Source organism: Staurois parvus, unplaced genomic scaffold, assembly GCF_062004578.1.
Source record: "Staurois parvus isolate SC_StPar_1 unplaced genomic scaffold, SC_StPar_1.0 ptg000151l, whole genome shotgun sequence".
Lineage (NCBI taxonomy): Eukaryota > Metazoa > Chordata > Amphibia > Anura > Ranidae > Staurois > Staurois parvus.
Window position 1 is genome coordinate 5,949,301 of NW_028317947.1, and position 12,519 is coordinate 5,961,819.

Sequence of the window (12,519 nt, forward strand, 5' to 3'; positions counted from 1 at the left end):
GCCAAATAGTGGCTTCGTCCAATCAGATCAGACACTCTTCAGCACCCGCAGTTGTCAGAATACAACAGCCGGCAGGGGAGATTCCTCCATCCTCGCCGTTTAGCATGGATGGGTAGATGAATGAAAGAAACCTTTTGCTCTAATCTTTTCACATGTGCCGGTCATGTGACCAATGTGACCAATGAGACCAATGTGACCAATTCCATATATAATCTGTGACAGATAGTAGGCTCTTGCTGAGATCAGGATCTTTAGAGATCGATCTTTAGAGACTACAGAGTTGAGCATGCAAAGTTCACACAAAGCCTTCACTCTCAGCAGGTAATCAGCAGCATGGGGTAAGGTAAACGAATCGATTGCTACTCTCGGCTGCTGATGTTGAAAATCATTCTGGGAGATATATTCTGTCAGAACAAGAGAACAATTCATACTGAACAGACGCAAGAAACATGTGAATGGTCTCCAGATGAAACCTGGACCTCAGATCCTCATGGCTGCCATCTGTAGGCATTAGACTTGTTGCTGACCAGTCATTGGTGGCTGCATTTGTTTTCTTTTTTAGGCTCTTTTTCCTTTATTGTCACCTGGTGATCTGGCCAGTAACATGCCTCCAAAAAGAAAGATTTAATGTATGGACTGCCTTAGACTCTCAGATTTACACGTCACCAGGGCTATTTTTCAGCAGGACCACAGGTGAATGTGCTGTGAAGGGGTACCAGGGTGTGCTGGGGGGGCGGTCTATTGATGCTGACTACAGTAGAATTTTTTTGTTGCAAGGGGGTCTATGTTGCTGGGAGGGATCTACTGTTGCTGGCTACTGAAGGTTGTATTCAAGCCGGGAGATCTGTTGTTGCTGGCGGGGGATCTCTTGTTGCTGGGGGGTCTATAGTTGCTAGGGGGATCTATTGTTGCTAGCCGCAGGGGATCCCTTTTACTACTTTTCTTGTTAACACATTTCATACACATTTACTTAGTTCTGTATTCTCTAAAAGGGGTGGCATTAGAAAATGAATGCAGCCACCACATGTAAGAATTTGGTTAAAGTGTTACTAAACCCACAACCGTAAAATCAGTCTGTATATGCAGTAAAGCATGCTTGTTATACTCACTGTGGAACCTAAGGGGTTAATCCTCTGTATTGTGTAAAAAGGCTGTTTGATCCTGTCTTCTCTGATCCTCCCCTTCTTCTACTGTCCCCAATCCATCTCCTGATAGAACTGAGCCTTGGGGGCACTCTACACATGCTCAGTTTAGTGTGTATTGCTAGAGAGTTTTTTTTTCTTGGGAGAGTGCATGTGATCAGCACAGGGCCAATCAGCACTGTCCAGACAGAGAGTCAGGGGTTCTGAATCCTCCTAAAGCAAAAAGAAAACTCCTCCTACAAGCTTTAACCAGTGCTCTGCTGAACGCTGATAGAAGTCGCAAGACTTCTATATACTGCTGATGAGAAAAGGGATTTAGCAGTTTATATTTCTTAAAATAATTCCTCTTCCATGTTGTTTGTACTGTGGGAGATCAGATATAGTGAATGCAGAGTCCTGGGTTTAGTAACCCTTTAACTGCAGTATGCTGTGTCTTGGCCCCGCTCAGAAGCCAGATAGTCAACCTAAAGAGTCACCTCACCGGCTTGCATTGGGGAGTGGAGTCCGCATGGAGTCCAGCAGCTTGCGGCTAAGAAGAGAAGGACAGTGATCTAACCACCCGTATAGTCCTATGTATGGGGGATGGCCTCAGCCGTCATGCCATCCATGCCCCCTAACGTGTTTTTCCCCGCCCATCGGGGCTTGATCATAGAGGAGTCAACTACACTTTAACTGCAGTGTATTACATTTTTGTTTTGGGGTTTAATTCTGCTTTAAAGCTGAAGTTTTATCTGCTCATATTCTTTTTTTTTTTTTCCTATCCCCACCCCCACCATTAACATTTTCAAATAAAACATTTCCATTTTTATTACATACTTTAATTTAGATGATGTCATTACTATACCTCTGTGCCTCTCTATGTAGGCAGATCATGACTGGTGGGAGGGGTCACCAGGGTGCTACACATGCATTAAAACATCACAGCTACCTGCCTTTTAACAGCGCACAACCCAGATAAAAAAACAATGGGCTGGTCCATGGGTGGAGTTTTTCACATATCAAAATGTCTTAATGGAGGATGTCTGAATGGAGAGGTAGGCATTCCTAGTCAGACTACATTGGTATGCAGACCACCCTAGATAACACCCACATCCTGAACCTCAATGATTGAAAGAACTGAAATCCAATGAGTGAAAGGGGCAGGCCAGGGACAGTCAGGCTTGGGAGGAAAGTGCTAAATGATGCTGGATGTCCTTCAACCAGTAAAGGAGGCAAGCTCTGTTTGACTTTCTGACCGTATACAACCACCTTCACCCATGTACTTGGCTTTGTTACATTCCAGGCAGTGCCAGGACAAGGTCACCCAGCACCCAGGGCAAAGATGCCAAACCGCACCCCCCCCCCACCCACCCCTATTCATGATGTGCAAGCTCTGGGGTTCTCCCACCTCTGGACTGACATGAGTAGTGATGCTGATGTCAATACGCCTGTCAACCTTGTAACAGAAAGTATTCAGCACAGGGTTCTTCCATCCATTCGCCCAGGGCAACTGTCCCTCCTGCCCACCCCTTGTCCAGGCACCAGAAGTTCACATTGGATGCACCCATGTGCATGAAGCCAAAAGGATGTTGACATAAGCCAAGAAAGAATTAAAGGTCAAATTACATTTAATGGTAAAAAAAATCTAAAGTTATGCATCCTAACCATTGGCGGACTGACAACTCATGGGGCCCCTGGGCAATAGGGGATCATGGGGCCCCTGTGTCCTTGCCCAAACTCAAAAAAGCCTATGAAAAAGGTACCAGGGGCTTCTCATGGGGCCCCCTACTGACCCCAAATGGAGTTTCCAAATAGTCAGTCCGCCCCTGATCCTAACCATAGGATATGCATTGCCTGCTATACATTGAATGGAAGGCAGCAAGGCAGTGACGGTGGGAAGTTCAATAGTATGAGTTAATAATCAACAAAGCAGCTGCACTTAATGCAAAGCGAAGCAAATCTGCAAAAGCAGACAATATCTTGAGACGTATAGAAAGGGAGATGAAAATATGTAATGAGAATGTAGTGGTGTCTCTATATAAATAACTGTAAGGCCACATCTAGAATACTTTGGGAACTGCATTGAAAAAATTACAATATCTGAGAGTTTAGAGACGGGAAAATAAAGAGATACAAAAGTTTAGAAAACAACTTGTGAAAAAAAGACATTGCAATCTCTGTAAAGCAGGGCTGAAGCGTGAGACAAAGAAGCAGCACAAGGAGCCAATCAGTTTGTGTTCTGATAAGAATCATGCTGATAGGAGGAGAAGGCAGAGTGACAGATGAGCTCATCACTGTGCTGCTTCTCCTTTCACTGTCCAGTCAACTCTGGGAAGAGTCCAGGACAACCTGGGCTCCAAGAAAGCGGGTTAAATGATGCTGGCCATCTGACTGAGGACATCTAGAGGCAGAAAAATGGACATCAGAAGAAATCTTTGGATTGAACATGAATTTTGGGGCAAAAACTTGCTTTGTCGTTTTATCTCTTAATGGGTTATTTATTTTTATCTTGTTAATTTTGGCTGGAGTTCTGTCTTAAATATAGTAAAGGCTAGCATAACGTTTTGGCAAATTACCTTTTTATCCAAGAACTATAGAAAAGACAAGGGGGCATTAGTTGTGCATGGAAATTAAAATGATTTTTTCATTGGTTTAGGAAGGGTAAGGGTCAGCTCACTTCCAGTTTTCCACACTGGAAGAACACCTGTCACTGCTAAAACAATTGTTTTCTATATTTCCTTTTCACACTGGTTGTACAGTCATGAGTAGTAAGCTTCAACTATTTAATTACAACACCAGCAGCAAGAGGGGGAAGAAAGGGCTTGTTGACTTAACAGCTCCCTCGGCACCACTAGCTCATCAACAAGGCATGCAGAGAATTATGTAAACGTATACTCCGGCATAAATAGATATAAGTTCCCTAAGCTGAATAGCAATGGCCTTAGAAGAGAAAAGGTCCCTTTAACTAGAGATTGCAAATTGAGTCCTGCGATGTTTAAAGTTCTTGATATGGTGGTATCCACAGTCTTTTGCTAGCAATGGTGGGGCCCATAGGCATTAGTGAATTCTGGTAATTCAATGAAGTTAAATAGATAAGCCGTGGTACTGCTCAAAGCAAAGTTCTTCTGGTAACTGAGGTGTAAAGGTGTCTGCATGCAGTGTCTCTAGAGCAGTGGTTCTCAACCTGTGGAAGCTCAGGACCCACATTTATCCTTGGTCATTAAGCCGCGACCCAAAAATAATTTAATTTCCGAAACATTATTTATACCACAACAACTTGACCGGTATTCTACAATGTACATAATTCTACATAATAAAACACTTTTTTAGACTTTTAAAAGAAATAATTATTTTAAGCATACATAAAATAACAAAAATCAACCAATACCCCCTAACTTTAAGTAACGTCCCCTCTACTTCACACAAGCTGAGCAATGCCTTCTCTACCTCTCACTCTCTCAAAAGCACACTAATTTAAGAGTATTAATGTCTTCAGTGGCTTTTTAAAGAAACAATATACTTTGTGCAATTTTTGTGTGCGGGTTTTCAGTCCCCCCCCCCCCCCCATTTCATTCACTCCTTCAATGCTCCCTTCCATGCGCTGCCTTTTATGCTCTTTCCTTGTCCCCATTTCACACCCTCCTTTAATACCCATCTTGACCCCCTTTTCATGCCCTCCCCTTTCATGCCCACTTTAAGTCCCCCATCACCATCGCTTTCCTGTTTTCTTTCACTCCTTTCAAAATGCGCTCTCCATCGCCCTTCCACAACCAATGAAAAGTACCTAGCTGAGTCATTTTCCTGGCGTCCAGTGGTGCTTTTCTTCCCTCCTGTGCACCTGGCTGGCTGGAAGGAAGTTTTTTAAGTCCGCAAACGTGCAACTATAACGAAAAACCTGTAAGTGTTTCACAAAAAAAGTGCAAGTGCAAAAACACCACACAAAAAGTGCACTTAGGGGTGTGCTGTGTCCTACCCCTAAAGGGGCTTGGACCGCTTACCCTGATCCCCCGGGGCACGAAGCTCCTGACGGGGACAAGGTTCCCACTTGGTCCTCCTGGCCAAAAGGCCTGGTGGACCACCGTTCCCTATGCCCAGCCAAAGCCGGACATTCAGTACTAGGCAAGGGGACTCTCCCGAAGAAGAGTCCTCTAGGGATCAGGGGAGAAAGGAACCGTATGGCCACACATCCTCCCCCTAGACTTCAGGGTAGGCCCGAGGACCCACACCCTCCATCCGTGAAATACACACACATAAGGCAAAGAAAAAAGTGACAAACGTGGGAGTGCATAATAAATAAATAAATAAAGTAAAATAAAAAAATGGTACCGTGCCGAAATGTGCACAGACCAGGCCCTGAGGCCCGTAGCAAAAATTGCCCTGGACTTAGCCAAAAGACCTGGTCCTTAGGGCGCTGTGCAAAAAGAGGTGAAAAACAGTGACCATGTGTCATCTTCACACCGTGGGGTCCCACACCCAAGTGTTACTAGTGACACCCCTGAGGCGACTACTCAGGGCGCACTGAGTTTGCGGACTTTTTGCGTCCCCAGCCCCAGGCCAGACCAAGGTAGATCCGTCCAAATCAGGAGGTACTGGGTCCTTCCAGTCTTCTCAGAGGAATTACTCCCGGGGCCCCAACTTAACTCGTGGCGCTCCCCGGTTTCTCTCCCTCCGGTATTAGCCTTCCGGACCCCCATCATACCAGTGAGGGTACTATACAACAACCATCCCCGCAAAGCTAGAATGGTCGGGAGCACCCCCACTGGACACTGATAAGAACAGATACTACACTTGATCTTAGCCAAAAGGCCGAGAAGCGATAGGAAGTGTCATAGTTATATGTCACTTTCTCCCAGTACTGCTGCAGAGGAAGGAGGAATGAGCACGAGGGCTGTGGGACCACCTTGTAAGCGCACCACCTTGGTGAGAACGGCTGGCCACAATAATACAAATATTAAGGCCGGCCATAGTTGCAGTCCCGGCCCTCTTGACATTTATATTAGTGCAGTTTTTATTAAGCTATGTTGTCAAGGCACCAAACGTTTTATTGAGACATTAGAGAAGCCTGAGGGGCACTTGCCCCCGCGGCCCAGTCCGCCCCTGGTCACGACCCACTTTTGGGTCATGAACCATTACTTGAGAAACATGGCTCTAGAGTGATGACAGAAAGAGGTTGAGTATCCACCCGCTCACTAATCCTATGGAGAGCACGGCCATCTAGGAACAAGAGTTCTTGCACAGGCTCTTGGCTGTTTGCAGGGATGTGCAGAGTTACTGCTTGATGGCAGAGATATCTGTGTGAAGACCAGACAGTGACAGTCCCGATGCAGAAAAGGTGATGCAATCGCAGTGTGGCGATTGGCATCACTGTTGTGCTGAACTGATGTACAGAGTCTCACAGCAGTAGGCCAGCAATCTGTCTCTGGAGGAACATGGCAGACCCCTGTGTTCAGCTCTGAATCTCGTGCAGAGAGAGCAAGCCAGTCCCTTGCTGTAGAATATATCTGCTTTCCCAGCATCCTTCTCATTTTCCAGCTCTCTGGTACTTGTAGTTCAATCAGCACTCAGAAAAAAAGTATGTATTGGCTATAGGACTACAGGTCCCAAGGTCCTCTGATGTCAGAAGAACTGGATCCACTCTGCTAACAGAAAGGGGTGTAGCACTAGGGGGAAAGGGATTACTCATCGTCTTATCTGTAAATGTTCCAGAATGGCATAATGATATAGTCAGTACCTGGCTACACGTCAAAAGTTGAGTCAGAAAAAAAAATCTCCCCAATGGGACATAGATGACAAAAAAAATGTTAGAGGTTATAACCCTCCCCTATTCTATCCTAAATGGAAAAAAAGTCTACTATAATTGACATATGACTGTGAAACTTGTGTAGTGCAACATGCATACTGCATGCTATTGTGAGAGCAATATATAATGAACAAAAAATTAAAGGAACACTTTTTAATCAGAGTATAGCATCAAGTCAATGAAACTCCTGGGATATTGACCTGGTCAGTTAAGTAGCATAGGGGGTTGTTAATCAGTTTCAGCTGCTTTGCTGTTATTGAAATTAGCAACAGGCGCACTAGATGGGCAATAATGAGACAACCCCCAAAACAGGAATGCTTTAACAGGTGGAATCCACTGACATTTTTTCCCTACTGATCTTTTCTGGCTGTTTTTCACTAGTTTTGCATTTGTCTAGGGTCAGTGTCACTACTGGTAGCATGAGGCAATACCTGGACCCTACACAGGTTGCACAGGCAGTCCAACTCTTCCAGGATGGCACATCAATACGTGTCATTGCCAGAAGGTTTGCTGTGTCTCCCAGCACAGTCTCAAGAGCATGGAGGAGATTCCAGGAGACAGGCGGTTACTCTAGGAGAGATGGACAGGGCCATAGAAGGTCCTTAACCCATCAGCAGGACTGGTATCTGCTTCTTTGTACAAGGAGGATCAGGATGAGCACTGCCAGAGCCCTACATAATGATCTCCAGCAGGCCACTGGTGTAAATGTCTCTAACCAAACAATCAGAAACAGACTTCATGAGGGTGGCCTGAGGGCTCAACGTCCTCTAGTGGGCCCTGTGCTCACTGCCCGGCATCATAGAGCTCAATTGGCATTTGCTATTGAACACCAGAATTGGCAGGTCCACCACTGGTGCCCTGTGCTTTTCACAGATGGGAGCAGGTTCACCCTGAGCACATGTGACAGACGTGAAAGGGTCTGGAGAAGCTGTAGAGATTGTTATGTTGCCTGTAACATCGTTCAGCATGACCGTTTTGGTGGTGAGTCACTGATGGTCTGGGGAGGCATATCCATGGAGGGACGCACAAACCTCTACAGGCTAAACAATGGCACCCTGAGTGCCATTAGGTATCGGGATGAAATCCTTGGACCCATTGTCAGACCCTACGCTGGTGCAGTCGGTCCTGGGTTCCTCCTGGTGCACGACAATGCCCGGCCTCATGTGGGGAAAGTATGCAGGCAGTTCCCGGAGGATGAAGGAATTGATACCATTGAGTGGCCTCCACGCCAACATAAATCCAATAGAACACTCTGGGATATCCTGTTTCGGTCCACCTGAAGCTGCCAGTTTGCACCTCAGAGATGCCCTGGTCCAGATCTGGGAGGAAATACCCCAGGACACCATCCCTCGTCTCACTAGGAGCATGCCCCGATGTTGTCAGGCATGCATACAAGCACGTGGGGGCCATACAAACTACTGAGTACCATTTTGAGTTGTTGCAATGAAATTTCAGCAAAATGGACTAGCCTGCTGCATAATTTTTTCACTTTGGTTTTTGGGGTGTCTTTGAATTCAGTCCTCTGTAGGTTGATCATTTTTATTTCCATCAAATGATGGGGCATCCTTACGTTCCTAACACATTACCCAGTCAGAGATATCCAGCATGATATTTTTCCCCATTGAGATCTGATGTATTTTCAAAGTGTTCCTTTAATTTTTTTTATCAGTGTATTTATAATGTGCAGCCTGTTCATTAGTAGCCATTGAAGACTTGCTTGTCATTGTTGGGAAGCTAGAAGTATCTGTCATTCTTGTCATAGAAGTGGACACAGGTACTTTTCCACAATAATGATACTTTATACAGGCAAAGGTCAACCTCGGGAGGGTGTTGGCTCTCCTGATAGCATACTGTAGCATTGTTTCAAAGGCTTCCTTGTCATTCACAAATCCTGGCCACAGGGTGACAGATCTGTCACCTGCATCTAAACTCCACTCCCAAAGTGACATTTTGACCCATATGCAACTTTTGTTTTACATGGTATGTGCAGTTAAAGCTTAACTCTGATCAACAAAAATGTTTTCCTATGAATTGCATGGGTTAACTGCTGGTTTTGTCCAAGGGCGACCCGGAGGCTTATCCTCAATTCTCCCCTTCTGCGGTAAATGGCGCTCCCCACGATCCAGTGGTGGACTGTTTCTGACGTCATCACGTCCAGAGCAAGTCTATGGACTTGATGATGTCTAGAACAGTCCACTGCACAAGACCGCTAGATCACATGGTAGCAGGAGGATCGGACGATTTGGGAAGTATATCTCCCTCCCCCAATCCCTTAGATAAAAATGAGCCGTTAACAATTGCAGTGCAGCCATGGCCCCACTGAAAGGGAAACCTTTTTTTTTTGCCCAGATTTGCAATGCATGTGCAGGCCAAAGCAACAGGTTCCCTTTCTTGCCCAACCACCCTTCTGCATCTTCTCCCCTAAGCCTCCTGGTGAGCCTCTCAGAGTCTTTACCAAAGTGGATTGCACCACCTCAGGGTTGAGGCAGGCTTGCCTCCCCTGGCATCTACTGCCTAAAGGACACAGGTGGGTGACCTGAGGACCTGAATCTGGAACTGACGAATGACCCTGGTTCTCCTAAAAGTTGATAGAAGGGGAGTCTGCTGGGGATCCGTCTGGTAGAGGATCGATCTGAGAGAGGCTTACGGTTGTTCTACAAAAGCCTGTGAGTACAGACATTGTGGGATGTCAGGGACCTGGTTCTGTTAACCCCCTCAACTGTCCTCTGGGATCACTGGCTAGGGATCCAAAGAGTTCTGTCTACTAGCCACATACTGCAAGAGACTTTGCTCAAGCTTCTATACTACTACACTGCCATTACAAGAGAAGTCTGCCATCTGCTCCCAGACAAGGGACTTCACTGAAGGCTCTATCTTAGAACAGCTAGTGACCTCAAGTTGTGAATAATTTTGTTTCGGAGTACAGTACTGCAATTCCCTAACCCTAGCATCTAAATTAAAACTACAAAACATCTCCCCTAGACTGGTCTTTGACTCCAACTAGATGAAAGTCACTTGGCTGTGGGAAAATTACTTGTGCCTGGCTGTCAGCATAGTGGTAGGGAATACTCGAGCAATACTCAAGCAGCTTCTAGGGGGGGTAGTTCTACATAAAAATTTACAACCACTTTAAAGCAAGTCTTATGGACAGATCGGGACTTCAGCTTTTAAACTGATAGCAAGTCCTGACAGCTATATGAGTGACGAAACAGAAAAAGGGCGCACCGACCTAGTGCATTATCGTTTAAAATAATTTAGTGAAGAAACAAAATAGGTATCATACTCACAATGGACATATTAACACAGGCATGTCAAACTGAACAAGATGTATGATCCAAACAACATCTGAGTCCATACGATGGAACCCTGGATGACCAACTGGCTAACGCATTTCGAGGACACAACCTCTTCCTCAGAGCCAAATGAGTGACCTCAACTGGGAAGGACCTGAGGACATAGAAGTTGTACCCTAGGTCTTTAGCTTGACAATAAAAGGAAAGCAACAGAAGCAGGGGATCCTTACAATCTGTACATAGTTGCAGTGTCGGGACAAGGGCGTCCAACGCACAGGGCAAAGATGCCAAACTGTGCCCCCCCCCCGGCCTTCCCGTTCATGATGTGCAAGCGTAGGGAATGCGTAACTGGTACCTCCTCCCTGCTCTCAGCTCTGGGATGACAGGAGTAGCTGTCGCTACTCCTGTCAGCCTTGTAACAGAAGGAACTCAGCACAGTCTGCCCCCATCCCTGCAATAAACCATTGCGCCCAGGGCTGCCATCCCTCCTGCCCACCCCTTGTCCTGGCCCTGCATAGTTGCTCTGCATAGTTGTCCTACCTGACAGAATACAGACCCTTCTTGACAGACGATGCAGTGTGGTAGCACCGAGGAGCACCGAGGAACACCGACAGTGCAGTGGCCAAAGGGTGTTTGTGTTGAATTTACAAGTGTACTGAAGAGTGTGAAAAAGAAAAATACACCTATCTGTTATTGTGAAACAAAAATGTACTGTGCAAATAATTAAAAAAAAAAATTCCTGGATGATGCAATAGCTGGAATTTGTTCCTAGAAATGTCACTTAGAAAGCACCTAAATGGACAGCTGCAGATATACTTCTGGTGAGTGGAAGGTTTTACATGTGATTGCAAGCTCCTGGACACGGCATTTATGGTAAGAGGGGCAATTTATAACTCGGAAGCCTAGAGTAGCCAAGTGTGAATAATCAGATCACAGCTGCTATTTTTGCAGAGCAGCTACAAAAGTGAAGAGTAATATTTAGTAACAACCTAATATAGCTAAATTCCAGGCAGACATAAAAATACAATTTAACGCAGTCATGCATTTCTTTAAAATAATTAAATATATTTGTATACACAGCTACCATAAAAACATGAATCTGTCTAGGTACAAGCCTCCATCTCCCCGCATGGAAGCACTATTACTAAGACCGGACAAGAACACAGAGTAAAGCTGGTCATATGCTAGTAGATTATTCATACAAAAATGATCAGTACATTCAATGATTTGCAAATGGCGTTCAAAGCGCTTCAAAATTACCTTTGCTTTTAACGTTCGATTTTGGAACAAAAAAGTAAAATGTGACAAAAAAAAGTGAAAGGACAACAATGTGACCAAAAACAATATATTGTGTACAGTCCAAAAAACAAACTGTTCAATTTTTTTTTTTGGCACATTTGATTTTTTATGTCATGTGATTCAAGACATTTTAGTGCTTTGATATAAATTTATTTATTCACTTCATTTATTAGTTTTTTGGTTGCATTCACTTTAATATTCACTGCATTGTGTGTATTCCATTTATGTTTGTGCATTTGTTCCCCTGATGATTTTTTCATTCCTTTTGTTACCACATGTATGATTATCATATTTTTTTCATCTCATGTTTTTTGATTGATGAGATTGAGGTTTAGTTCAATATTCACTCATTTGTTCACATATATTTCATCACTTACCTATTGGGTTGGGGTAGTGTAGCACCATCCCCCTTGTTCATTATTTATTTATTTCAGGTATTTGTATAGTGCCGTCAATTTACGCAGCGCTTTACATATATATTTTACATTCCCATCAGTCCCTAACTTACATTCATGGGCCAATTTAGACATGATCTAATTAACCTACCAGCATGTCTTTGGAGTGTGAGAGGAAACCAGAGTACCCAGATGAAACCCACACAGGCACAGGGAGAACATGCAAACTCCAGGCAGGTGGTGCCGTGGTTGGGATTTGAACCAGCGACCCTAGTACTGCCAGGCAGAAGTGCTAACCATTTAGCCACTGTGCTGCCCATTATTTCACTTTTTTGGTATTTTAGTTAGGTGCTAGCAGCCACTCTGGTTTTGTTTTTGGTTTCAAGATTGGCAGCGCAGGAGGTTCTCTTCGTCCATTGTGTTGGTGCGCCATCATTGTCCAATTAGTTGCGGATGTGGAAGTGACACCATACTATTCCTTAACCTTAACAGAAAAGTGGTGTCACACTGTTGGCTGGGCTATCTGGCAGAGGTGGATAAATCAAATCTTTTGTTGCATAGGGCAGTTTATATTTGTTCTTTTTAACTGTATATTTAGCTGTATGCCTGGT

The 12,519-nt window shown here is 44.7% G+C and overlaps 1 protein-coding gene and 1 pseudogene across 2 annotated transcripts in view; one reads left to right on the plus strand and one right to left on the minus strand.

Moving 5' to 3' along the window:
* The window catches only part of GRB7 (growth factor receptor bound protein 7), a 218,482-nt gene that overhangs the window by 72,464 nt on the left and 133,499 nt on the right, over positions 1-12,519 (plus strand). The window lies entirely within an intron of this gene.
* LOC149463874 (U2 spliceosomal RNA) lies at positions 5,824-5,939 on the minus strand (annotated as a pseudogene).